A 25,999-nucleotide genomic window follows, 5' to 3' on the forward strand; every position below is an offset into this window, starting at 1 on the left:
TCCGAAGAAGTTCCTGGAGGAATCTCAAGATTCATTCCTGATGAAATACAAAGTTCGATATCTGAGGGAATTCCAGGAGGATTTTATGAAGAATTCTCAGAAGAAACCGCTGAAATTCCTGAGGAAACCCTGAAATCCTGGATTAATTCCTGCGGGAGTTTCTGAAGGAATCCCCTTTATGAGTTCTTGTAGAAATGTATCGGAATTCGTTTTTGTAAGAATAACAGAAGAAATTTCCGGTGAATCCCTGAAGGAACTCTTGAAGTAATTTCTGAAGAAACCCGATGAGGAATCCCGGAAGCAAGCCCCATGAGGAACTCTTAATGGAATCTCAGGAGAGCTTTCTTAGCGAATACCTGGAAGAATTTTTGTAGGAATATTCCTGGATAAAAAATGAAGAAATCAATGTCTACAGTAATTGTTGAAGGAAAACTAGGATCCCTAAAGGTTTTTTGTACAAATTTTTCAAACAATTCTTGGAGTATTTTTTAATAATCGCTAAGTAAAACTTTCTAAGATAATTTCAGGAATACTTTTCTGCAGAAATACTTCAAATCATTCCAGATGTAAATATTGGGGCAACCTCTAGTGGAATTCTGAAAGGCATATATGGAGAAATTCAGGTAGAAATTGAATACTTGCAGAAATACTTTAAAGGATCTCTGGTAAAATTCCTGAAGGAAACCTCGAAAAAAGCTCTGAAACAATTACTGGAGGAACCACTAAAGATATCCCAGGAAAAATCCTCGAAAAAATGTCTAGTGGAATTCCTAGAAGAATTCTTGATTGAATTTCTGGAAGAAACCACGATGGAATCACTGAAGCAAGCAATGGAAAAAAATCTTGGAAGAATTGTTCGTACTCATATAGTTTACGAAACTATGAACAAATCTAAAACAGTCATTTTGATTACTCAAAACTACAATACTGATTTACATATTCACATATCGGGCGCCCATCCCGCTTAAAATTCATCTCAAGTCAGGCCCCCCCTGGGCCCCTTCCAGGAAAAAATCCTAGTTACGCCAATGCTCCAGCCATCTTCAAGTGTAGCTGCGCCAAGCTGCTCTTCCGTTGGTAGGGCCACTGCTAACTGCTGCGCGTAGTCTTGAGCCACTTCTACGTTACGAAGTTGCTCGATGTTGAGCCGCGGCGTTCGACTTCGACGCGTGGTGATAACTGTCGAAAGTTTTGAGCGCATGCATACAGCGACTAAGTAGTGATCCGAATCTATATTCGCACTGCGGTATGTGCGGACGTTGGTTATATCTGAGAAGAATTTACCGTCGATTAGAACGTGGTCGATTTGATTTTCTGTTTGATGGTCGGGTGATCTCCAGGTGGCTTTGTGGATATCTTTGCGGAGGAAGAAGGTGCTTCGGACTACCATACCACGGGAGGCTGCAAAGTTTACGCATCGCTGGCCGTTATCATTCGATACGGCGTGCAGGCTGTTTCGCCCGATTACCGGTCTGTACATTTCCTCCCTTCCTACCTGCGCGTTCATGTCCCCGACAACGATTTTCACGTCACGCGGCGAGCAACCATCGTATGTTTGCTCTAACTGCGCGTAGAACGCTTCTTTCTCGTCATCAGGTCTCTCCCATGGGATTCCTTGAAACGCCCCTGAGCCCCCCTAAACTCATCTGAAACCTCCTGAGTTCCCTTTATTGTTTCTGAAGCAGCCTAAAATACCCTGGAAACGCCTAGGGATCCCCTGAAATGCCCCTTAGACACCCTAAAACACCCTTGACACACCCCAAAATGCATTTGAGACCTCCTGGAACGCCCCTGAGGTCCTGTATGAAGCCCCCGAGACCTCTTGGTACCCCCTTGATTCGCCATATTAGACATCCAAATACCCTTTGGAACCCCGTGGGATCCCCTGAAGCGCCCATGAGACCCCTTGAAGCCTCTGGAATCCCATGAGGCTACATAGACTAATTTTGATTCAAATAATCTCCCTCACAACCGTAAACTTTCGTGGATACCTACGAAATTTTAGGAATTTGTATCGCACCATCAGTGTAAGTCATGTATACTACTACGAGCACCAGAATAAACTGAACTTTCAAGCACCCCATGCTGAGGACGGTCTTTGGGGCGTCGCATCCATAAACTACGTAGACTCTTAGGGGGTCTGGTCAAAGTCTACGCTCCATACAAATTTCGAAAATTTTGTATGAACAAAAGTCTACGAGAGGGGAGGGGGGTTGGGGGTAAGAGATGGCCGAAAAAAACTACGTAGTTTATGGACAGCGCCTTGACGGTATGAATGAGAGCAGTGTGTGTTAACGAAGGATGAACTACGAGCTCGCTGAACTCTCCAGCGAACCTAACATCCGGAAAGTCTCAACAATGGACGGATATTTTGGGCAGGGCATCTTGTGAGAACGCCGAAGAACAACCATGCAATGTTAATGCTCGCAACTGATCCCGTTTGCACATGGAGGCGTGGCGTGCAGAGAGCATGGTGGGTGAACCAGGTGGAAGTTAATCTGGCAAGCGGTGGGCGTGGTCAAAGATGGGAAATCGCAACTGCAAACCTACAATACTAAATACTTCAATTAAAATAAAATGCATATTTCCGTGACTACACAACTTGTTCCGAAATTTTATTTGACTGTGGACCAGACCAGAATACGGAATGCCTTTGCCTGCCCCTCATGATACACAGCAACTAGTGTCACCCTTGGTGGAAAACTTATTCCGCTCGCATTTTCCTCACCAGCAGCTCGCAATTCTTCGGGCACGAATCGGGTGGGCGTCAAAGCGAGATGGCTGTATTCACACTGGCGACGGCGCCGCCGTGGGATGAATCTCACGGTTATCCTGATGGGATGGCACCATGCACCAAACAGAGGCACGAGCAACAGTTTTCCACCGGAGGCTGATTCAGTGCGAGACCAGATCTCGTCGTCGAAGGCTGTATTTTGGCAGCAGCTGTAGCAGCAGTAGGCTCTCCAGCAAGGACCAACAGATTGGGATCTGGTAGAGTGGACATTTGGGACCCAGTGGTGCTGTGACTTCAGACTTTTTTTTTGTTGGCTTGCTGTGGGAGTGTGGGTGGAAGTGTGTGCGTTTGGTGACTTGTGGTGCTAGTGGGGGTTGAGGGAAGAGTTCCGTTCGAGGGAACGCAACAGTACAGTGTACAAGGATTCTGAAGTGTCGTCTTTGAGTGGCCAAGCGATTCTCCTTGGTCGGTTCTTGGTGGTGAAATTAGTGCTGACATAGAAGTGGAAGTCAATGGTTGTGTCTTGATTCTTCGGAGCTCCGAGAAGGTGAGCTGCTGGTTGTTGGTGTGATGGATTGTTTGATGTGGAAAAATTGCTATCGCGTCGTTAGAATGTGTAGTGTTACGCTGCGTCAAAGGACGGCGCGTGGGAACATGTGTGTGCACTAGCCTGTGAAATTCAATAAGCCGATTGAACCGAGTGGACGCACAATAAAATTGATAAACGATATCGAGAGTCCCGTCGGTGCAATATAGAGGGAACACTTCATGTACCTACGTGTGTACGATTACCGGCAGAAACGAATGATTAATATGACTCTCTGGGTTCTCGTTTCGTGGCGTGTTTGGTAAATATACCCTGTTGGACCTGGATGAAATAGATTTCCTGGCTGCTATCATGTATATTGCTCTCAAATTGCCGCCGCTCGCACTCATGAACGCCGGCAAAAGGTTATGGCAAATATTTAATCACGCGGATGTGTAACGTTCTGTTTACTAAGAGCTTTTCGGATTTCAGTAGTTGAGTATTGCCTCTATTGTAGGTTGATGAGAAACTTTTGCTCCAAACTCTGAGGTTGCACAATAGACTATGTAATATCACATGCCTACATAATAGTTTCATTATCAGTAAGCGTTCAATCAACAGGAAATCAAAAAAGCGTTATGTTCTGTAAACAGGAAACAATTACTGCGATGATCGTTATGCTGCAGCTCACAGGGTAGCACGTTTAATCCATGATATTATTTGTGGTTACCGTGGTCCTAGCTTTGATAGTTTGATATTGTCAGATAACAGTAAATTTGCTAGTTTCATACTTTCAGGACCAGTACTGGTAACTTTGAAAGATAGAATAGTTTGGATTTTTGAGTAACCCACAATTTTCCATTTCCTGTTTGAGGTACCTAATTCTGATAGTACCGTCAAATGGGGTAACTTGCAACACTTTTCGACTTTGAAGCAATATCATTGAAAATCTAAACATTTGAAACATCCTGTGAAGCATCGTGTACGCTAATTACCCCGAGTAGAATACTATGCAGCACTTGGTTTATCAAAATACGTTGCCACCTAATCAGGAGGTGCAAAATACATGCTTGTTGCAAGTTTCCCCATCTGTGGGGTAACTTGCAACATAGGACATGAAGTTAAGTTAGATATCATAAACAGCACTAACATTCTTGTATTTAGTCGTATTTAAATTTTTTGATGTTTCGCATGAAACATACCATGAAAAGATGTACACTAACCAATTGACATATAATTTTTCATGAAAGGATTGATAGTTATTGCAAGCGAGAGTATATCGTTTAGCAACAGGTCTCACGTCCCTCAAACACAAAAAAAACAGCGCAACATTTTTTTGTCTCAAGAGCAAACTTATGTGTCTCCGAAGGATTTTGGGCCGCTGAATCCGAATCCGGGCTCAGATTTGCTCCAACACGTCACAATTTTGAGCTATACCTCAATTTATAGGGCAAAATATGCGATTTTGGGCTTTTTTGACTGCAAGCCATTAAACAAGGAAATATTTTTTTTAAGCAATCAAAAGGTTAATTGGTCAATTAGCATCTAAAATAACGACTCATACAAAATATTTCGTTTTACCTAATCAAATTTGATAAATTTAAGCATTTTATGTTAGTATGAAAACTTGCATGCAACTTTTGGAGGGTTACTTGTATGGGAAATATCGTACCTAACATAAATCGCTTAAAACTATCAAATTCGATTTGGTAAAACGAATTATTTTGCATGAGTCGTTAATTTAGATGTTAATTGACCAATTAACCTTTTGATTGCTTAAAAAAATATTTCCTTGCTTAATGGCTTGCAGTCAAAAAAGCCCAAAATCACATGTTTTGCCCTATAAATTGAGGTATAACTCAAAATTGTGACGTGTTGGAGCAAATCTGAGCCCGGATTCGGATTCAGCGGCCCAAAATCCTTCGGAGACACATTAGTTTGCTCTTGAGACAGACAAAAAGTTATTTTTTGTTACGCTGTGATATATATGATTCTCGTGACTTAGCATGTCAACAATGATTATTGTCATTTCTTGAAAAGGTAGAATGAGTCATCTTCAAGCAGTTTTCAGTTTGAAGTGGTGTTTGGCAATTTCAGCTAAATTAACATGATTGAAATACACCTATTCTACTTTGTAAATGTCAAACTCGCTAATTTGGGTATAAAACTGAAATAATTTACTCCATCTAGGTTCAGAATTGATGTTGGTGATTGCTTTACAGCGTTCATAAACAAAAATTGAACTTTTAACATGATGAAACATGAATAAAACTTCAAAATGTGGTATTTCTCAACAATGACCTTCTAACGTGCAAAAAAAATGTAAAAAAACAATTTCATTTGAAAATGAACGCGTTACGTAATCAACAAATGATCCATTTCGGTTATTTCTGTCAAATATATCGTGAAATGAAGATAAATAATAGAAGGTTTCGTCAAATTCAACTGTTGCAAGTTACCCCATAGTGGTTGTCGAATATAATAATGATTTTTTGCATTACTTAGTCGATAAGTTTATCAAACTTTTATCGTTTAGCTAAGCTTACTATAAGGTACCCTAACTGCAAGCAAGGTCATCAGACTTATCGCACTTACCATAAGGGAGAGGTCAAGCACGATTTTCATGCTTGTTTTTATGGATAAAATTAGCAATCCGTTTTAACAGTGTAGCTAAACCATAAACAAAGAAATAAAGTTAATTTTTATACTAAATCGATCATTGGTACACATAATCTCTATAACCGAAAAGGTAGGGCATACTAGTTTTCATTATTATTAGAAAATATTTCACATTTAGTGTATGTCATCATGTTGCAAGTTACACCGCTGTTGCAAGTAACCCCGTTTGACGGTACCTCAAAGATTTTTCTTCAAATACATTATGCTAAAGAAAAAGAATATTAATATTTTGTGTTTAAACATGAGATTTTGAATAAACCCATTACCACTGCCACGCTGTAAATCACTTACACCAACTCAGTGGTGTCATCGAGGCTACTGCAAGTTACAAACTCAATAATCAGCTCTTGAGGTGAAAACAAATGTTTGAACTCTCAGTATGAGTGTCCTTGCAAATATAAGAAGAAAAAACCTACTGTGTATCATACAAGTATATCAAAATAAATTTTCTTTCAAATTTTCACAACTTTTTTATATGTCAATCAAAAATGCTGAAATTTTGACCAACCATAAATCATATATTGAAGCTCCATAGGTAAGATTTTGAGCGAGGTTGAATAAGTTTTCTGAAAATTATAGAACTTTAAGTAAAGCTTGCTGGTTTATTAAACAAAATTTCAATATTCTATATCTCAAAGAATTTTGGATAAAATATTTCCAAATCTTTTTATAAAAACACTAACCCATGAACATTTAATATGCAATCTTGTTAGGGTTAATTTGTTCACTACAAAAAAACCATGAAAAATCTGCTGATGTTGTTAACGATGTTCATAAATTTACCATATTTAACACACATAATCTACCAAACGTTTTCCACTAATAAAAGTGCATTAGTAGAACTAAAAATGCATAGCACCTACTCTGCATATGCAGTTCAGTAGGTTCTGTATAAAAAATCACATAAAGAAAGTTTAAAGCAGTTGAAAACACTTGGTACTTCTATTATCAAAATATGATAAATTTCCAAATAGTACTCTGTAAATTAGGTTAAGTGATTAAGAATAAAATTTAAACAATATCACTATTAAAAAAAAAAAAAATCGAAGAGTAGGTACCTGTATATGACTCTTCGATTTTTTTTTTTTTTTAATAGTGATATTGTTTAAATTTTATTCTTAATCACTTAACCTAATTTACAGCTCTATTGTCCACTGGGGCACTACGTGAGCAATTCCAATTGACAGCTGCACTTACATTTTGTACAGCGCCTAGATTCTATTCTACTTTATCGAACTGGTTGCCTTTCTGCTGCTTTCACTTTTTCTACTTTATACCTAGTAGAATGATGAGCACAAGGATGATGATGGATGGCCGTTATTCCTTTCCAGGCCGATTGGGGGTCCATTATGAGTAGCAGTTCGCCGATGTCCAGGTATCCGGGTTCGTTTGAGCCATGGGGCTCAGAAGAGGGTCAGTGTCAGTTGCTCTCGGGGGAAAGGCAACTGACGAAAAATTGCAAGTGCCGGGGCTGGGAATCAAACCCATGACCATCCGCATATGAAGCGAACGTGTGACCAACTACGCCACGGACCCCGGCCATACTCTTCGATTTAACGTACAAAAAAAATTCTCTTTGTACGTTATATCGAAGCAGAAAAAAAATATTTTTTATACTAGTGTTGATGTATTCGACGTGAAATTAACCCATGATAAAGGTTTCGGTGAAATTCACAAAACCAATAGTGAAAAATGTGAGTTTTCACGAAAATTTCATTTCGTTTTTTGTGCTTCGATATAACGTACACAAAGCTTTTCCCCAAATTGCGTTAATTTCGGGTAACAAAACTAATGCTGCAACACAGCATCGATTTGAGTGATTTCGTAGTTTATCTGAGGATTAGGGTAAGAAATCAAACTTTGAACTAGTCAAATTGTAATCTTAATTTGAACCATTTCGAAATTCATTAAAACGACGTACTTTTCAGGCAAATATTGTCCCGAAAAAGATTTTAAACAGCTTTCCGTTATATAACCTGATAACATGGACTTTAAAAGCATTGAAAAAAGCGATGATGATTAACCTGGGCTTGTTAGGGGAATATCTGTAAATAAAAGAAGTCGAGTCAAGTACAAGACACTGAAGACGACCTTACAGTTGAGGTCGAAATACGTATCTGTCAAAGGATGCAAATTCTTAGTGGAATTCAAAGGAACCGTACTTAACCCGATTTTCTTTTATTTATTGAAAAAAGCGTTTTTGTCATGGAAAACAGGCAATTGAAAAATCACTGTGATTTCACCCATTTACCCACAGAGAAAGCACATTTTTGGTGCACTCGTACAGCTCATGCATTGTATCACACGCAATATGTGAACACGTCAAATGAAAGCTTATTCATCGTAGAATCGACCAACTGAATAATATTTCGCATTATTTGTCATAAAATTATCAAATTTAAGTAATTCTTACTTGGAGAATGTTATCTTAAGTTGAACCATTTGTAATCTAAATTTGAACTAGTAAACGTGGTCGAGCTTCTAGTGTTGGCCAGCAGACTGCGCTAGTGGTTGTTTTGTTTACTCTTGGGGGATGAAAAATTCCAAATTTAGTTTCCAAGTTCCTGAAGAGTTAAGAACATTCATAGTTGAAACACAGACAAACAGACGTATCACTTGCGAAATTTCCATCGACCACGCTTTTAACGATCATTTTAAATTTTCATAGTTGTGGCTTTCACAACCAGAGGCGCGCGCATCATTTTTCTATGTGTTTGACGTTTCACACTAGCGCCTTCTGTTGACGATATTGCACAACACAGTGATTCGTGCAACTTTTCCACCAGGTGATGGTAGTGTGAACTGGGCGATGGATTTCCATGAAAATCGTTCAAGGTGTTACGTCTGTTTGTCTGTGGTTGAAATTCCACTGCCTAATGAAAAATAGTTATGTGAATTAGCAGATCCATGTGTTTTTCTATTGTTCAGCACGAAATTGGCTGTTGTGGGAGATGCTAGAGCTGCTGCCGCCAGTAGTTCAAATTAAGATTAAAATTGGTTCAAATTTTGATTACGATGGTTCAAATTAAGATTAAAATCATTGTTGACGAATAATCGATTTTTTAAATGAAATTCGGTGCAAATACAAACCTTTTACCACTTAACAGGAAGCTCATACCCGTGGCTTTCATGTGCATAACATTTTGCCGTAGTAAATCATTTCCATGTGGGAGAAAATATCACTCAAAATTTGCGCTACTTCGGAAAGCCGCATTTTTGTTCAAATTTTGATTACCTACCCTATTCCTGGGAAAAATAAAAATTTTCAATGTTGTACGTTATATCGAAGCAAAATGTACGTTATATCGAATTCGCTATATCGAGGGTACGCTATATCGAGGGTACGTTATATTGAAGAATACCTGTACACATTTTTCATATTTTTTTGTAGTGCATATAAAACCTTAAAAAACTGTAAATGAAAGCCTTAGGTATAAGCTGTAACACAACAAAAATTTGAAAGTTTCATAAAGTACATATTAAGGTATAATGTTTTAAAAATTTGTTCAAAAATCTTAGAAGTTTTCCTACAATTGTTTTCGGACAAAAAGTTTTCGGACAATTGTTTGATACACTGTAGGAACCCTTTTTCATTTTTTTCGCTTCAATACTTCTAAGTTAAAAGCTTAGTGAAATTAGAAATTGTTTCGTCCTTAATGGATAAAACAAAATCGGCTTTTTTTTTCATTATAGGGTGACTAAGGGTATTATCTGCAGGTTTGTTCTCTACGTCAGGGGGGGGGGGGGGGGGTGGGCGGTGGGTTGTGGGCCAAATTGCCTGAAATTTGGACATATAACACAGCTTCGTTAGGAAGAATTTGAGGCTAACTCTGAGTTCAACAGGTTAAAAAAAACCCTCCATGGCGAAAAGAACAAAACTGCCGAAAATACGTAAGTTCTCCTATATTCCGATATTTTTGCGCGGTCAATATAAAAAAATGCTTCTAGCTGTTTGTGCTCTTCCATTTCTAAAAAACATCTCTTTTCGAAAGTTAGAAATTTTTCATACGTTTGTCAAATGTAGGAAAACCGCACGTGATTTTTAGATTTTATACGCTCTTCTTCTTCTTCTTCTTGGCGTAACGTCCTCACTGGGACAAAGCCTGCTTCTCAGCTTAGTGTTCTATGAGCACTTCCACAGTTTTTAACTGAGAGCTTTTTCAGCCAATCACCATTTTGCATGTGTATATCGTGTGGCAGGCACGAAAATACTCTATGCCCAAGGAAGTCAAGGAAATTTCCTTTACGAAAAGATCCTGGACCGACCGGGAATCGAACCCGTCACCCTCAGCATGGTCATGCTGAATACCCGTGCGTTTACCGCCTCGGCTATATGGGCCCTGTTTATACGCTCTTACAAATTTCAAAAGTATTACATAGGAAATCTCCTATATGTTGTTTGTGATATGTTTTCGCACTCACGAACTTACAAAAAATGCCAATTGTGAATATTCCAACCTTGTGCACCCCCAAAGGTGTAAAAAGCTCCTTTATAAATTGGGGCATTTTTCTTCAGGTCTTCTGAGTATACAGGGGATAGCCAAAATGATCGGGACAGGCAAAATTTTCACTTTTCAAAAAATGTTCAACTAGCTGCAACTTTTCGAAATGTTTCAAATTTTTACTGTAAGTTCATCAACTAGTTGTGTATCATAGGTCCAAAATTGGGAAAGATCGAGCCATTCTCCACGAAGTTATAAAGATTCTTAGAAAAGATAAAATTGTCCGATAGCCAACTTTGAGCTGTTATATCTCCGGATTCAATGAACCGAATGCAATGAAATTTTGATCATGTATGACTTGTATAATGAGCTATTATTAACCGTGGACGCAACTTAAAATTCTCAACACGGAAGAAAATTATAACGATTAGATTATTTTTCTAATAAAACACCAAATTATCCAAAACTTTAATATCGTTCCCAAATTCAAGATGCAAATTATAGTTCATTTAATTTTCCTCCAATTGACTTATATATAAATGTGTGTTGAAGGAAAGTAACAACACAGCCGCCAATAAATTGAAAAAGTTATAGAATACATATTAAAAATAGACCAATTCGCTAAAAAATCGTGAAAAAACTAAAATCGCTATAACTTTTTCTCTTGTTAAAAATTTCAAGTTTAGTTAAATGTTTTCCAGAGTTCATTATATAAGTCATCAATGGTCAAAATTTCATTGCAATCGGTTCATTGAATCCGGAGATGTAGCAGCTCAAAGTTGGCTATCGGACAATTTTACCTTTTTCAAGAATCTTTATAACTTCGTGGAAAATGGCCCAATGTTTCCCAAATTTGGACCACTTGAACTCAACTAATTGGTGAACTTACAGTAAAAATTTGAGAATATTCGATGCGCTTTTCGAAAAGTTACAGCTAGTTGAACATTTTTTGAAAAGTGAAAATTTTGCCTGTCCCGATCATTTTGTCTATCCCCTGTAAGAGGATCACCTGATTGTTTTTCGATATTTTTTTCGTCCACATAAAAAAACTAGTCCTTCAAAAAACATGGAAGAGTTACTTCAGAAAGTCTTCCATGGATGCCTTTTGAAAGTTTTTTATAACATAGTCATGAATTAATTCAAAGATTTCTCTAGAATATCCCTCAGAATCTTCTCTAGGGGGTCCTCCTGAAATTTTTTTTTCAAATTTTTCTTGAAAAATTTTTGCCGAAATTATTTTATAGATTCTTTTAGAAATCAGTGCAAAAATTATTTCAGCAAATTATCCACGGATTCCTTCAAAAATTCGTAAAGGTAGTTCTTCAACAATTGTACCACAGATTTGTTCAAGAATTGCTCCAAGAATTCTATTGAAAATTCCCGTATGAATGAGTCCAGGAATTTCTTCAGGGATTCATATAGAAAATTCTGCAGCAATTCCAAAATTTTTCAAAACATACTGTATTTTTATTTTTTTTTGCATTATTTCTTTCAGTGATTCAAGCATAAATTTATCCAGAGATTCCTGCAGGAGTTCGTACAGAGATTTCTAAAGGATGTCTTCCAGATAAGGATAACCACTAAGGATAACTCTAAGGAATTCATTAAAAAACATTGCTCAGGGATTTCAAGGATCTTCACGTGTTCATACAGTAATTCTTCCAAAAATACGTCCACAGCTTCAGAAAATCCTCCAAGAATTTTATTAGGATTTTCCAGAAATTTTCCTGAAAATCTCCAATAAACCTTTCTAGGAATTCCTCTGAGGATTTCCTTTGGTATTTCTCAAGAATGTTTTTTGGAAAAGAAATTCCTCCCGGGGAAGTGTTTCAGTCCAAGACTTTTTTCAGAGGTTTTTTTTTTCAAAATTGAGCATGAGCAATTCGTAGTTGCTACTCTTTAGACGTTTTTTTTTCCAAAATTGTACAAAATACTGGAATAAGAAAAACAAACGCCTGAAGAATAGGCTGAAGGAATCTCTTAAAAGAGATACTACTGGGGAGTCATATAAGAAATTCACGAATAGTAGCAATTCCTGGACAAAAGATCTTGACGTAATTTCTGAAATATTTTTTGGGGGAATTCATGGATACCGGGAGAAACATTTTAAAATATCTTTCCTTAATAAAAATCGCGAGAAACTTCTCCGGATTTTTGGAGAAATCCGTAGAAGAGTTTCTTAAAAATGCCTGCAAAAATCCCTGCAGAAATTGCAGACAAAGGTACTAGGGGAATTTATGAGGAAACTCCTCAATAAATTTCTAAGGGATCCTTGTAAGGTTTTCTGAAGGAATCTTCCGAAGAAATCCTAGAGATACCCCTGGACGAATTCTTAGAAGATTTTTTATTCAATTTCTTCAGGAATCAGAACCTAAAAATAACTAAAGTACTATCTAGAGAAGTTTCTGAAGGAAGTTCTGCAGAATTAAAAAAAATCCTGGAGGTATTCTTTAGAGGGGCAATGTTGATGGTCGTTTCCATGGGGACGTACCAATATAAAGGGCGCTAAAATATTGGTAGCCTTTAGTCACCAGCTCTGATTACCATGAACCATGACTGCACCAAGGATAGGAACACTAACTTGCAAAGAGTTACACTCACTTGCTGTTTTCTCAGCTCAGAAGTGTGCAATCAAGAAACGGTGTATGAACGACTTTTGCCTTGTGGTTTTGTCTAAAAGTTTGCCGAATAGAGTAGGGGTCGCACACGCATACCGAAGTCGTGAGGGAGCTGTGAAGGCAACTCTCCACGAGGTGAATGTAAATTACACTCACCTCGTGGAGAGTCGCTTTCACAGCTCTGTCACGACTTTGGTAAGCGTGTGTGACCCCTACTCTATTCGGCAAAGTTTTAGACAAAACCACAAGGCAAAAGTCGGCCATACATAGTTTTTTGATTGCACGCTTCTGAGCGGAGAAAATAGCAAGTGAGTGTAACTCTTCGCAAGTGAGTGTTCCCATCCCTGGACTGCACCAACTGTCATGTTTCAAAACAGTAGTGGGAACGGTATTTTTCAACTGCTGCCAAACATCTCAGCCATTTTTCATTCGATATGGAAAATTTTCGAATCTATGAGTTTTCCCAGCCTTCTAGATGAATATAAGTTGTTCAAAATATATATTGGACCAAAGTTGTATTTTTTAAGTACTTAAAAACTTTGGTACTTTAAAAATGTAGTTTTCTGGAGTTATTCCAATTGTAAAGTAGTTTCCACACATAATTTGATGATGTACTGATGAAGCAAAAATAATGCAGAGGAATATTACAGAGATACTCAATCTTAAGACTTAAAAATTACAAATAATACAGGAAATTTGTGTTTGAGGTCTGAACTCAGCATTCACCGTGACAACCACAGTGTTTTATTTTTTTAAAACAGTTATCTGCACATCAGAATACATTTGCAGAACAATTGAGATAATTCCAATTCCTAAAAACTACAAAATCTTTTGTAAAATCTTCCCAAAAATAAGTATAAGTCTTTGAATTTGTATTTTCGGATCAAACTTCACATTCACCACTACAATCCCTGTGTTTTATTGCTTGAAAACAATAACGAATGCATAAGAATACTGATTCAAATTGTGAGAAGTATGAATGTTGGAAACTACAACATTTTCAAAAAATTACGTGTAGTACAAGAAATTTGTATTTCAATTAAAAGAAAAGGCTTATTTTAAAAACAAACTTGTTTTAGAAATTTCTTCAAATAATCTTTCGAACCATCCTTCAAACATTTCTTCGATTATTCATTTGGAAACCGCTTGTATAATTCCTTTAGGACTACATCTGGCAAGACTAAAATATAAACAAAAAGTGATCATTTTCCAAAACAAAATAAGAAATTGTCAATACAAAAATAGAGGTGGGAGCAACGATAAACTACAAAAGACCCATAAACATATTAAGAAGTGCATAAGTAAATCAAAATTTCCCGTAAACAATTGATTTTCGAGCAATAAAATCGAGTGTCGGAGTTTCTACAAATAAATCAAATCAATGGATTACCGGCAGGGAGTGCGTTCAATGTTGCTCAACAGGAGTAAAATCATTTTATTTTGTATGGCGAAAAGCATCTAAACTCGAATTACTTGAAATAGAAAGCTTTTACTGAAAAAATATTTGGTAGGCTTAATAGTGGTCACCATTGTGCACAACCACTACCAAATATTTTTTTCGAATAATGTGTTCCACTTTGAAAAATTTGCCTTTAGATGGTATTCGCCATACAATATTTTTGCGATTTACTTTTAGCGATTTCTCGCGCATAGAAGCTAGCGCCACATTGGTCGATGCGGAAACTAGGAAAACAGCCGATGTAGTTAATTCATTGCAATACATTAGCAAATTTTTCCAACAAAAAAGTTAATTTTTTTTATAATCCGATTTTTGTCAAAATACATTCATAATATCACTATTGAAAATATAAAAGAAGCATTTGAAAATTTAGCAATAAATACGAACAATAAACTTTGATCCAGCCAAAGTATCTGCCGAGCTTTGAGAATTTAAGGCGGCAGAAGACCGCCGAACTTTCTGAAATCCGTCGAGCCGTAACTGCGTCGATTCGGTCCTTGGCAATCCACAGATCCAAGAATATGCCCGGTGTAATGCGAACAGAGATGTTATCCCTTTTTGAAGTCCGACGAACTTGAACAATTTCGGACAGCAAGCGATTGCCCGTTTTTGCCGTCTTTTCAGCTTTTCTATCATAGTTACGGAATTTGTTACAGGAGTTGTATATCAATCGTTTTTAGAATTTCTCAGGCAGTTTTTTTTATTGCTTTAGCAGTACTTTATTCGACGCTGTCTTAAGAATTTTTTTTTCGCAAATTTGTTGGGATTTTTTTACAAATTCTTAACAATTTCCTTAGCATTTTTTCGATCATGTTTTCTGCAAATATTTTGGGAATTTCAACATTTTCCATTTTTTTGCATTTTTGGAATTTTGTTGGTATTTTTTTTTAGAAATCTTTCTGCATAAATTCCTTGCAGATGTCCTGTAGTAATTCTGTTAGAAATTTCTCTGACATTTATTTTGAAAAACCGTTCGGAAATTACTTTTAAATTCTTTGAACCATTTTTGACACATCTTTTCTGAAATTCGTTTAGCCTATTCTTTGAAAAGTTCCCCAGAAATTTCATTGTGCATGCTTGTGGAAATTTCTATAGTAATTTCTTTGACAAATCCATTGGAATCTTATTCTGATTTTTCTTGAGGAATTGCAACTCTCTTTGGTATTTATTCAGGAATGTCTGTAAACATTTTTTGTTAGCTCCTTATTAATTACATTTTTATTAACTTCCTTTTATTCCATTGGAAATTTCTAAGGCATTTTTTTGGACAGTTTCTAGGTTTAATCACCGCATGACTTTATGACAATTGAATTTTATTGGCTTTTCTCGGTGAACAATTAATAAAATTCAATTATCGTTTCTATAAAAATTCTTTCAAAATTAATGTGGCAATTCTATTTTCAGATTTCTTCGGCTATTCTTTTAGAAATTGAAATTCCTTTATAAATTCCTTCTCAAATATTTTTTATTTTCGAATGAGCGTAATCAGTTTCGTACCTTTTAATTCTGCCCTATGTTGCTTATCCTTTAACAGATACGCGTATTTCGACTAGCACTTGTAATCTTCCTCAGTGTCAGTTATCCACTGGACTGAAATTCAATTATCGTTTCTATAAAAATTCTTTCAAAATTAATGTGGCAATTCTATTTTCAGATTTCTTCGGCTATTCTTTTAGAAATTGAAATTCCTTTATAAATTCCTTCTCAAATATTTTTTATTTTCGAATGAGCGTAATCAGTTTCGTACCTTTTAATTCTGCCCTATGTTGCTTATCCTTTAACAGATACGCGTATTTCGACTAGCACTTGTAATCTTCCTCAGTGTCAGTTATCCACTGGACAGTTGACACTGAGGAAGATTACAAGTGCTAGTCGAAATATGCGTATCTGTCAAAGGGTAAGCAACATAGGGCGGAATTAAAAGGTACAAAACTGATTACACTCATTCGAAGAGGGTATTCTGCTTAGAGGGTTCAAAAAATCGGTACAAGATCAAATAAATTTGTTTAAAAATTCCTTCAACTATTCAAATTGGAAATTGCTGAATTTCCAAAGCAATTGCATGAGTAATATCCAAAGGAATGACTAAAGGAAGCTGTCTATGAAATTAAAAAAAGGTGTCACCGAAGGATTAAAAAAACAGAAGGAAATTTCAAAAAAGTGGCCGAAGGAATTCTCGATGGGCTGTATAATTTTTAAAGCAATTTGCAAACAAATTGTTGAAGAAATTTTCAAATAACTTTCCAAAAAAGTTGACGTTCCTTATGCATTCGTCGAATCAGTTTTCAGAGGAGTTTCTATAAATACTTAAATACAATAAAATACAAAGGAAACGCAGAAATTCCAATAAAATTGAATAAATTGACCATAAACATGTTCAGTTGATTTGCACAAATCATTCCCAAACATTTTCGGCGTGTGTTTATAATGGAACAACTAAAAATATTAGCAAAAAAAATGCCGTTAAAAATTCTATGTTTTGTGAATTTCAATTTATTTGCACGTTCTTCACATATACATTTCCAAGGAAACAAATTCCCAAAGAAAATGCAGAACGAATGCCAATTAAACTCCCGACGAAATTTCCATTTCTTTGACAATGGGGGTTTTTGAAGCCTTAAGAATTGGCCTCAAATCCTTTCCAACCAAGCTGAGTTATGTGGAGCGGACCTGGTGTGGTGGTTAGAACACTTGACTATCACGCCGAGGACCTGGGATCGAATCCCACTCCCGACGAACTTGCGAAATGTGAGTTCTTCCTTCGGAAGGGAAGTAAAGCGTGGGTCCCGAGATGAACTAGCCTAGGGCTAAAAATCTCGTTAATACAGATAAAAAAAAGCATATAGCCCAAATTTTATGCAATTTCGTTGAAAAAAAACCTCCCATGACGAAGAGAACAAACTTGCCGATAATACCCTTCATTACCCTAGTATAAATTGCTGCGTAGGCCATGATTTTCTGCTATTTTAAATGTTTCATACAATTGTCAATGATATAATAAATGTTTGCCTTGGTGATCGCGACGTTAAATCAGAATAATCTTTAATCAGCGTTCATGAATTCTACAGGCAGCTTCCTTTGGGCTTCACTCTGCAATATGTTCATGCATATTCTGAAAAGTTTCAATAGAAATTTCCTTAGGAGCATCGGCATACTTACATTGTTCGGCGAGTTTCTTCAGCAACCTTGGCAGAAATGTTCAGGAATATACCTAAGAATTTCAGTATCATTTTCCATTTGCAGAAACGTATATCAATTTGTATAGCTAACTCTAGTTGTGCACTACGTCACGTCTGCGCGGTGTGCGTCAACTAGTGCAGTCAGGTTTTTTTTTTACGCGGTTTTCATTTACGCAGCCGCGTAAATGAAAACTCCATACAAAAAAAAAATTCATCGTCTTATTTTTGCATCATTCGTCGAGAAATGGTGAGACTTTTTTTACGCGGTTTTTTGAATTTTGAACTGAGTTTTTTTTACGCGGTACGTATCCCCCGCGTAAAAAAAACCTGACTGTAGTTTCGGTCTTAAATAAAAATCATTCTGAATAACAATATTAAAGTATGAAAGTTATATTAAAAAAAAGGAAAAGTGAAGATTAAATTTTAAGTGAAAAGAAGAAAAAAAAATAATAAAAAAAACTTGAGAGGCGAAATTGCAATTCATTTTCAAAATATATTTAAAAATTCAACTTGCACTTTTACAGAGGCAAGGCAAAACTTTCACTTCTTGAAAATTGTGTTATTACTAGCTGTATTTTTTCATAAAGTGCAATGAAATTCTCATACATATTTTCACAGTTAGTTGATAAATTATTTCTCTATTGATGGGACAAATTTTGGAAAGATTTGGCTATCATACAAGAAGTTAGAGAGACACTTGTAAAATTCATAATAATTATGAAATTTTCTTCCGCCAAAATGCCTACCTGGATACTAATCGGTCCCATAGCTGCTCATTTATTGGCTGTGCTATGGACTCCATACACGGAGAGACGAAACTACCCAAAAGTGAGTTCTTTCCACCCAACTTCGGGGTTGCGTGCGTCAAGCCAATTTTGAGTTGATGGAATCGATGTTTTTGTTGGGTTGTTCCCGCTTGCTTCCATGTGAAAAAATACCTAATTTTAAGTTTTTTCCACCCAACCGAAATTTTGACTAGGTTGAATTCACTCAAATTTGAGTACTGTGCTAGAAACTCAGTGTTGGCTTGACGCACGGAACATGCAAAAGTTGGGGTGTTTCTCTCTTCACTCTCTGACAACAATAGAAAGAGCGCATGAAAAGGGAGATGAAAAAGAACTCAAAATTGAGTTTAAAAGTATCTAATTTTGAGTTTTTCAGTTTCTCCGTGTATATGATTCATTTCATAAGGATGAATTGTCATATTTTCAGTTGATTACTTACCCCTATCCAAACTGCATTCAAAACATCAACGCACATTTTCTGGATATTTAAATCACACCACGATCCGTAGTGGCGAAGAATAAAAGAAAAATCCCACAAACGAAACCAAAAGGAGAAAAAAAAAACTTCCCGCAAACAAAAAACCTAATCGCTGAAAAACCGCTTGAAAATGAAGTGACATCGTCCCGGAGTCGTTCCGGTAGATTGAGATCTTGCCGCGGCCACCCACCACCGCCATCGTCCGCCCCTGAGTCGCCCACCACGAGAACAAAGTCGTGTAAGTACTTTTACATACCATTCCTGCCCTACCCGCCTCTGTCTCGGCCGAGCTCCTCCGTCCGGCATACCTAGCCTACCTGGAAGCTTTACTTTTATGTGGAACTCGAACTTTACTCCTACTTTTGGTTTCGCTTTCCCTTTTGCGTGGCGGACGCCACAACCAGAGCGACCCAAATACGGGAAATCATAGGAGGAGGAGGCAGAGAAAATGCGAAAAGCATCCTCAACTCGTGGTTTTTCACCGGACAGTGGGACAATCTGAGAAATTTGAGTGGCCAAACTTGTAAAGTATAACGTAGCCAACGTAGCGATATATCTTTATTTTCCTAAAAAATCATATCAATCACCTTAATTTGAACTTGAGAAAGAAAAAAATAAGGGTGCAATGTATATTCAGTAGAAATCTTGATTGCTAGTACATCTGTACATTTTATTGCAAAATAAAATAACTTCAAAGTTACCTCAATTTTTTTTATCTGTAATTAACGAGATTTTTAGCCCTAGGCTAGTTCATCGCGGGACCCACGCTTTACTTCCCTTCCTAAGGAAGAACCCACATTTTGTGGGTATGTCGGGAGTGGGATTCGATCCCAGGTCCTTGGCGTGATAGTCAAGTGTTCTAACCATCACACCAGGTCCGCTCCTGTAACCTCAAATGAAAGAATGTATGAAAGTATGCAAGTATGATGGGAAAGCATGTATTTCTAAGTTTTGACAAAAATTATGAATAGGATTTTGTTTTCAATCGTCAATAAAAGCAAACTGAATTTAAGGATTTCGTAAATACTTGATTTACAATTGAACCTAATGTTTTGCTTAACAAGTTAGAAATTTGTTCTTGGATCACGCTATAAACCACACAGATCGAAAAAAGAGTGTAAAATTCTGTGACATATGATGCACATGTTTGGAGCGTGGGATATCACAGAAGATTACATGTTATATCATGTAAAAGTTATAAAATATCATGTAAACTTGCATTGTAAGTCATGTAATTCCGCATGACTCTGGCCATATAACACAAATTTACAAGACTGAAATGAAGTTTAATGACATGACGTGTAAATCTCATTATTTTCATCTGTGCAGCCAAATTTTGACCGTCGAATCACGTACCTTTTATCCGTTGTTCACTTGGTGGTTTGTCCGCCGCCGCATTTGGTATTGTTATGATTTTATGCGTCGGCAAGTTTCCTAAATTTCTCCTGTTGTTATTGGTCCATGGTCTGCACATGAATGACGGGTCCAGGAATGGATTGGTCGATGGCGCGGATCAAATCAATAGCGATTTGTATTGCGTTCGAATTAAAGTATTTACGTCGGTCGGAGGAATGCTGCAATAAATGGACCTGTTTCGGACATTTGTTGACGATATGTGCGTAGTGATCTTTTTCTTTTCATTTTTTTGACGTTGCATATCAACGCAGTGTTTTATGAGTACTTCTACATTTAAAACTAGTTGCTTATTCTTAATTTCAGGACCCGACTTAAGTTTAGAATTATTCACCTTATAACGAACACATCAATCATTTAATGCTTAATTTCTCTGCCAATTATTATTGATTTAATAAATTTCAAATGTTCATACAAGTTGAATAAATTATATCACCGAAATCTTCCCAAGCAACACACATGTTATATAAAAGTTACGACAGCGCAAGTTTTGGTTGTATTGAAGTTTATTTTACGTAATTTCAACACAATGTTGGAATAACGTCAAATAAACTTCTATACAACCAAAACTTGCGCTGTCGTAACTTTATTATAACATGTGTGTTGCTTGGGTTCGTTTTCTTGGCGTAATATCTCAACTAGGACTAAGTTGCTTCTTAGCTACTCCGGCCCCTGAAGGAATTCTTTAACGAATTCCTAGTTTAATCGTTGATAGAATTCTTGAAGTATCTGGAGTAATTGCTAGAAGAATATCCGGAAGAATAACAGAGTGGAGATGCTTTTGGAGAAATCCCTGCAGGAGTTCTAGGAGAAATTCCTGAAGGAATCCTGGGAAGAATTTCTGGAGGAATCCTTATACGAATTACCAGTTAAATAACTGACAAAATTCCAGAAGCATTCTCGGGAATAATTCCCGGAAGAATTTCCGGAGGGATTCCAAGTGGATTATCTAGATAAACTCCTGGAGGGCCCTGAAATAATCTATTGTGGCGTTATCCGCTTTGTTTTTGCCGTACTGGAAATATTTTTCCATAATTGGAAAGGATTATCCTCCCAGTAATTGGCGTGTGTCCCAATCTCAATGTGCGCGAAAAATTGGTAAAAGTAAATCACTGAAATGTTGCATGGCGAATAGCATCTATAGGTGAGTTTCTCACAATTAAAGGTTTTCGGGAACAGCTTTTTATTTGGAGAAATTCGCGTTTAGATGATTTCCGCCATACAAAATAAATTCATTTCCTTTGTAAATTTTGTATGAGATAGTTTTAGAAATTTTGAACATTCTTTCAGGGATTCCTTTAAAAACACGTTAACGAACTTCTCCGGGAATTCTTTCAGAAAATCCTCCACGGATTTTGGTAACGGATCTCTCAAGGAATATTTCTAAATGTTCTATAATAAATTTCTATATGAATTCCTCGAAAAGTTGCTCAAGGAATGTTTCCAAAAATTCCCTCGTTAATTTATGAGCAACTAAAATCGCTTCAAGAATTTTCCTGGCATCCTTTCAGATATTCTTCCATAGATTTGAAACTTGATCTGAAACTTCTTCAGGAATTCCTCCAGAGACTCCTTTAATAGTTTAAGGATTGTGTCATGAATGTCAGCAAGGGGTATCCTCAGAAATTTTTCCATGGTTCCTGCTGGAGTTCCTTAGTAAATTTCGGGGTTACTAAAGAAATTTCTAGAGGGTTTCTTTTTAAAATTTCTTAACATCTCCTGGGGTTACTTCAGAGATTTCTCCGGGATTCTTTCAGATATTCCTCAATGGATTTTACATGCGGACTTTATGAAATCAATCAAAAATACTGACGTAATTTTTCAAGGTTTACCTGAAGGAATTTCTAAAAGAATCCCTGGAGATACAGGGGATGGTCAAAATGTTTGGGATAGGCAACTTTTTTTTCCCTCACAAAAAAGTTCAACTTTTCATAGAGCGCATCAAAAAATCTCAAATTTTGACTGTTTGTCAACCTGTTATGTGTGCATCATTGGTACAAATTTGGGCTCGATTGATTAATATTTCGCAAAGTTAAAACCGTTCAGTTAAAACACTATTTTCAGACAACTCATTTTTGAGGTGTCATATCTCGGAAACCAGTGAACCGAATTGAATGAAATTTTGAACGTACACTAACAAAATACAAATGCTTCTCAAACTATTAAATCATAGGTACTTTTTAAACGTTGAAAAAAGTTATCATAGGGGGGAGCGGACCTGGTGTGATGGTTAAAGCACGTGACTATCACGCCGAGGACCTGGGATCGAATCCCACTCCCGACAAACTCACATCAAAAATGTGAGTTCTTCCTTCGGAAGGGAAGTAAAGCGTGGGTCCCGAGATGAACTAGCCAAGGGCTAAAAATCTCGTTAATACAGATAAAAAAAAAAAAAAAGTTATCATAGTTTGACACTTTTTGGATTTTCCTCGAAAAAATGTATTTTTTTACATCAATGTCAATTAATTTTAGTGTTGATATCCAAAGATTTTCCACTTCTGTTCTCAAGTTATCTCTAATCAGATATATTAGAGCCTATTTAGATTGAAGGAATAACACATTTAGTAATTTTTATGTGGTATTGTAAATTTGACTTTTTTCCTCTATATGAGTAAAATTTTCAACCCGGTATAACTTAATTCGCCGTGAGAAAATATTACATTTTATAATGTCGTATTAAGTATCATTAAATGTTTGAAAGGTACCTGTGGACAAAAACTGCATGAGCAATTTATGAAGTAATCAGCAGAAATTTAAAACTAATCTGGAAAAATTCTTGAAGGAACCACAAAAATAGATACATTTCTGAAGGACTGTTTGGAAAACTGGAAAATGTTTTGCAGTAATTCAAAGTAGAATTACCGAAAAAGAAACGCCAAGAATGAAATCCTAAAGTGATTTCTGAAGATTTAAAAAAATCTCTGAAGAGATTCTTGCAGGACCTAGAAAAAAAAATCTGAAATCAAAAGTCCCAAAAGAAGTTATGGTATAATCCGTGGAGGAATATCTGAAGGGACTTCTAGAAGATTCCCTTGAGATTTTTCTAGAGGAACTTCTGAAGATATATCCGCGGACGAGGTTCGGCAAAGAACCATGAAGGATGGGGGAAGATACAGAGAAAATTCTGAAGAAACCTTTCGAGGGATTCGAGGTTTTGGTGTTGGTGACACTACACTGCAAAATATTTTTGCTGGTAATCAGCAAACTTTGCTGATGTTTGGCGTGCTGATTGCATTCAGCAATACAAATTACTGAGTATCAGCAATTATTTTTCAACTTGCTGAACCATCCAGCAATTTTGACAGTTGATCAGCAAAGTTATGCTGAAATTCAGCAAAAATGTTGCTGAAATTCAGCAATTTCTTTTGCTGATTTTTGGCGTGCTGGAAGCGTTTCAAAAATTTTGGTGTGTAGTTTTTTTTTATTCTTCAATCGCTTAACCTAATTTACAGCTCTTTTGTTCACTAGGGCACTGCGTGAGCGATTCCAATTGAAAGCTGTACTTTGTACAGCGCCTTAAGTTCAATGTTCGTCAGCAGGAGTAAAATAATTTTATTTCGTATGGCGAAAAGCATCTAAACTCGAATTTCTCGAAATGAAAAGCTTTTACCGAAAAAATTATTGGTAGGCACCAAACCGGTCATCATTGTGCACAACCACTACCAAATATTTTTTCGAATAATGTGTTCCACTTCGAGAAATACGCCTTTAGATGATTTTCACCGTATAATATTTTTGCGATTTACTGTTAGCGATTTTTCGCGCATAGAAGCTAGCACCACATTGGCCGATGTGGAGAGTAGGAAAACAGCCAAAGCATTTAATTCATTGTTGGCACATTCAAATAGTTATACATAATTCGAAAGTTTCTCCAGAAATCACCACTCATAACGAAATAGCGTGATTTGTGGCTCTAACTTACGGGGGGTCCATCAATTTGATTAACCAAATGCATTTCCTTATTTTTTTGGGGAGAACATTCTGAAAATCACCACCTTAAACATTTTTAAAGTGTAAATAGTGGGCCGGTCTCGACGAGAATTACTCTATGATTTGATTTGTCTTTATTATATGCTCAAGTTCGTTATTCATACGCTTATGATTATTCTTTAGGTTTTCACCTATGGTTATTTGGTTTTTATCGATCGTTCTGTTAATCCTTTATAAGACAGTCAGTGGCTACTATATTGCCGCGAACCATTTTTATTTTTTTTCTACTTGATAACTTCTTTTTTGTTTTGCATATACTTGGCATTACTAACAAAGCTTGATATTTTTTATTGGTCCTAAACAAAGCTTAAATAACAATTTGGGAGCTGTTTGTTAAACTCAAAAACGGCTAAATTTGACCGTGTGAAGAAAATCAGCTCAAACTGATTGTAAAACTGATGATTTGGAGAATATTTTAAGAAATAATCAAATTATAGGCTCATATGAACTGAACCACACAGGAAATATTATGGGTTAGGCCTTCATCCACTTTAAAATCTCTTTTAGGGCTTTTTTCATAGCCAAGTGATACAAAGTACCCCAAACGGGCAGTGGCAATAATATTGCCACCTAAAAAGTTTAAAGTACGCCAAATGGGCAGTGGCACCTAGATTTTTGAAAGTTTCTTTCAAACAAAAATTATTTTGTACATGTAATCATGTATATAATCATTTCCATAATAGTATGCATTGATACATCTTTTAGTTTTCTCGGCCTTATAAAGAGTTAACTGATTGTTTCCCCGATTTACGACCAATCAGGTATCAGAAGGCCGGCTTCCTCCGTTTGGGACATTTGTGATATCGCCAAAATAATAGCCTATTTCATTATCTACCTGAGGGAAAAGGAAGGAAATAAGGATGAGGATGGTGATAAGGACAGGTAGGGAAATAGGAAAAGTACCCTGGAAGAGGATACTAACGCATAGGAGTACCACAATGGGTTCAAACTGCGCCCTGAAAAGGGCACTGAAATAACGCATAAAGCGAAAGAAAGCCTATAGCTCTTTACCACAGCGGGTTAAGAACAACAGAATATCCTAAATATTCAGGTCTCTGAAGTCAGTTTCACTTAATAAGTGTTTATCGAATACTCGAAAACGCAGTTGCGCAAATACTGGACAGTTACATATCACATGATACGAAGCTCCATAATCGGATTCACAGCTATCACATGCAAATGAATCAGCTTGTTGAATATTCGCTATGTGATAGCTGAGTCGGCAGTGGCCAGTCAATGCTTTGACTAAAATGCTGCAATTCTGCTTTGACGGATTTGTAAGATACTTCGCCACCCTTGGAGATGGCTCAGTACAATACAATTTGTTTTGACGACATGACTTCAAACTATTCCAGTATTGTCTGTGTTGAGTGGCAGCTCAGGTGTGAATCTGAAGCTTTACCTAACACTTCGATATCGGAATAGCTGGCTCAGGGCCAAATGAAGTCATGTGATGCTCCAGTGCGAGCTAACTCATCAGCCAATTCATTTCCAGCAATGGAAGAATGGCCAGTAGACTGGGACAACAAAGTCGATTATTCGGAACAAAGCTTTTTCGATTCATTTTAGCGTCCAAAGCAACTGTGCAAAATTTGGGAGCGATTGGTTGCTTCCCCGTATTCCGCTTTGTGATTGAAATTTGGTTGGAATTTACTATGGAAAAACGTGCTTTTTAGCATTTTTCTCATCAATTGAA

The 25,999-nt window shown here is 36.7% G+C and overlaps 1 protein-coding gene across 4 annotated transcripts in view; it reads left to right on the plus strand.

The window, feature by feature from the left end:
- Window positions 1-2,881: 2,881 nt before the first annotated feature.
- The window catches only part of LOC109408430 (synaptic vesicular amine transporter), a 230,480-nt gene continuing 207,362 nt past the window's right edge, over window positions 2,882-25,999 (plus strand). Inside the window, exons 1-2 of one of the 4 annotated variants that reach the window (XM_062858868.1) lie at window positions 2,882-3,281; window positions 18,932-19,138. The gene's annotated coding sequence lies outside the window, so the exon portion shown is untranslated. Of the gene's footprint in view, window positions 3,282-3,316; window positions 3,583-18,931; window positions 19,139-25,999 lie in introns of those variants that run through there. The other 3 variants (XM_062858865.1, XM_062858869.1, XM_062858867.1) reach the window with 3 other exon arrangements.

The sequence above is a fragment of the Aedes albopictus genome, chromosome 3, assembly GCF_035046485.1.
Source record: "Aedes albopictus strain Foshan chromosome 3, AalbF5, whole genome shotgun sequence".
Classification (NCBI taxonomy): Eukaryota; Metazoa; Arthropoda; class Insecta; order Diptera; family Culicidae; genus Aedes; species Aedes albopictus.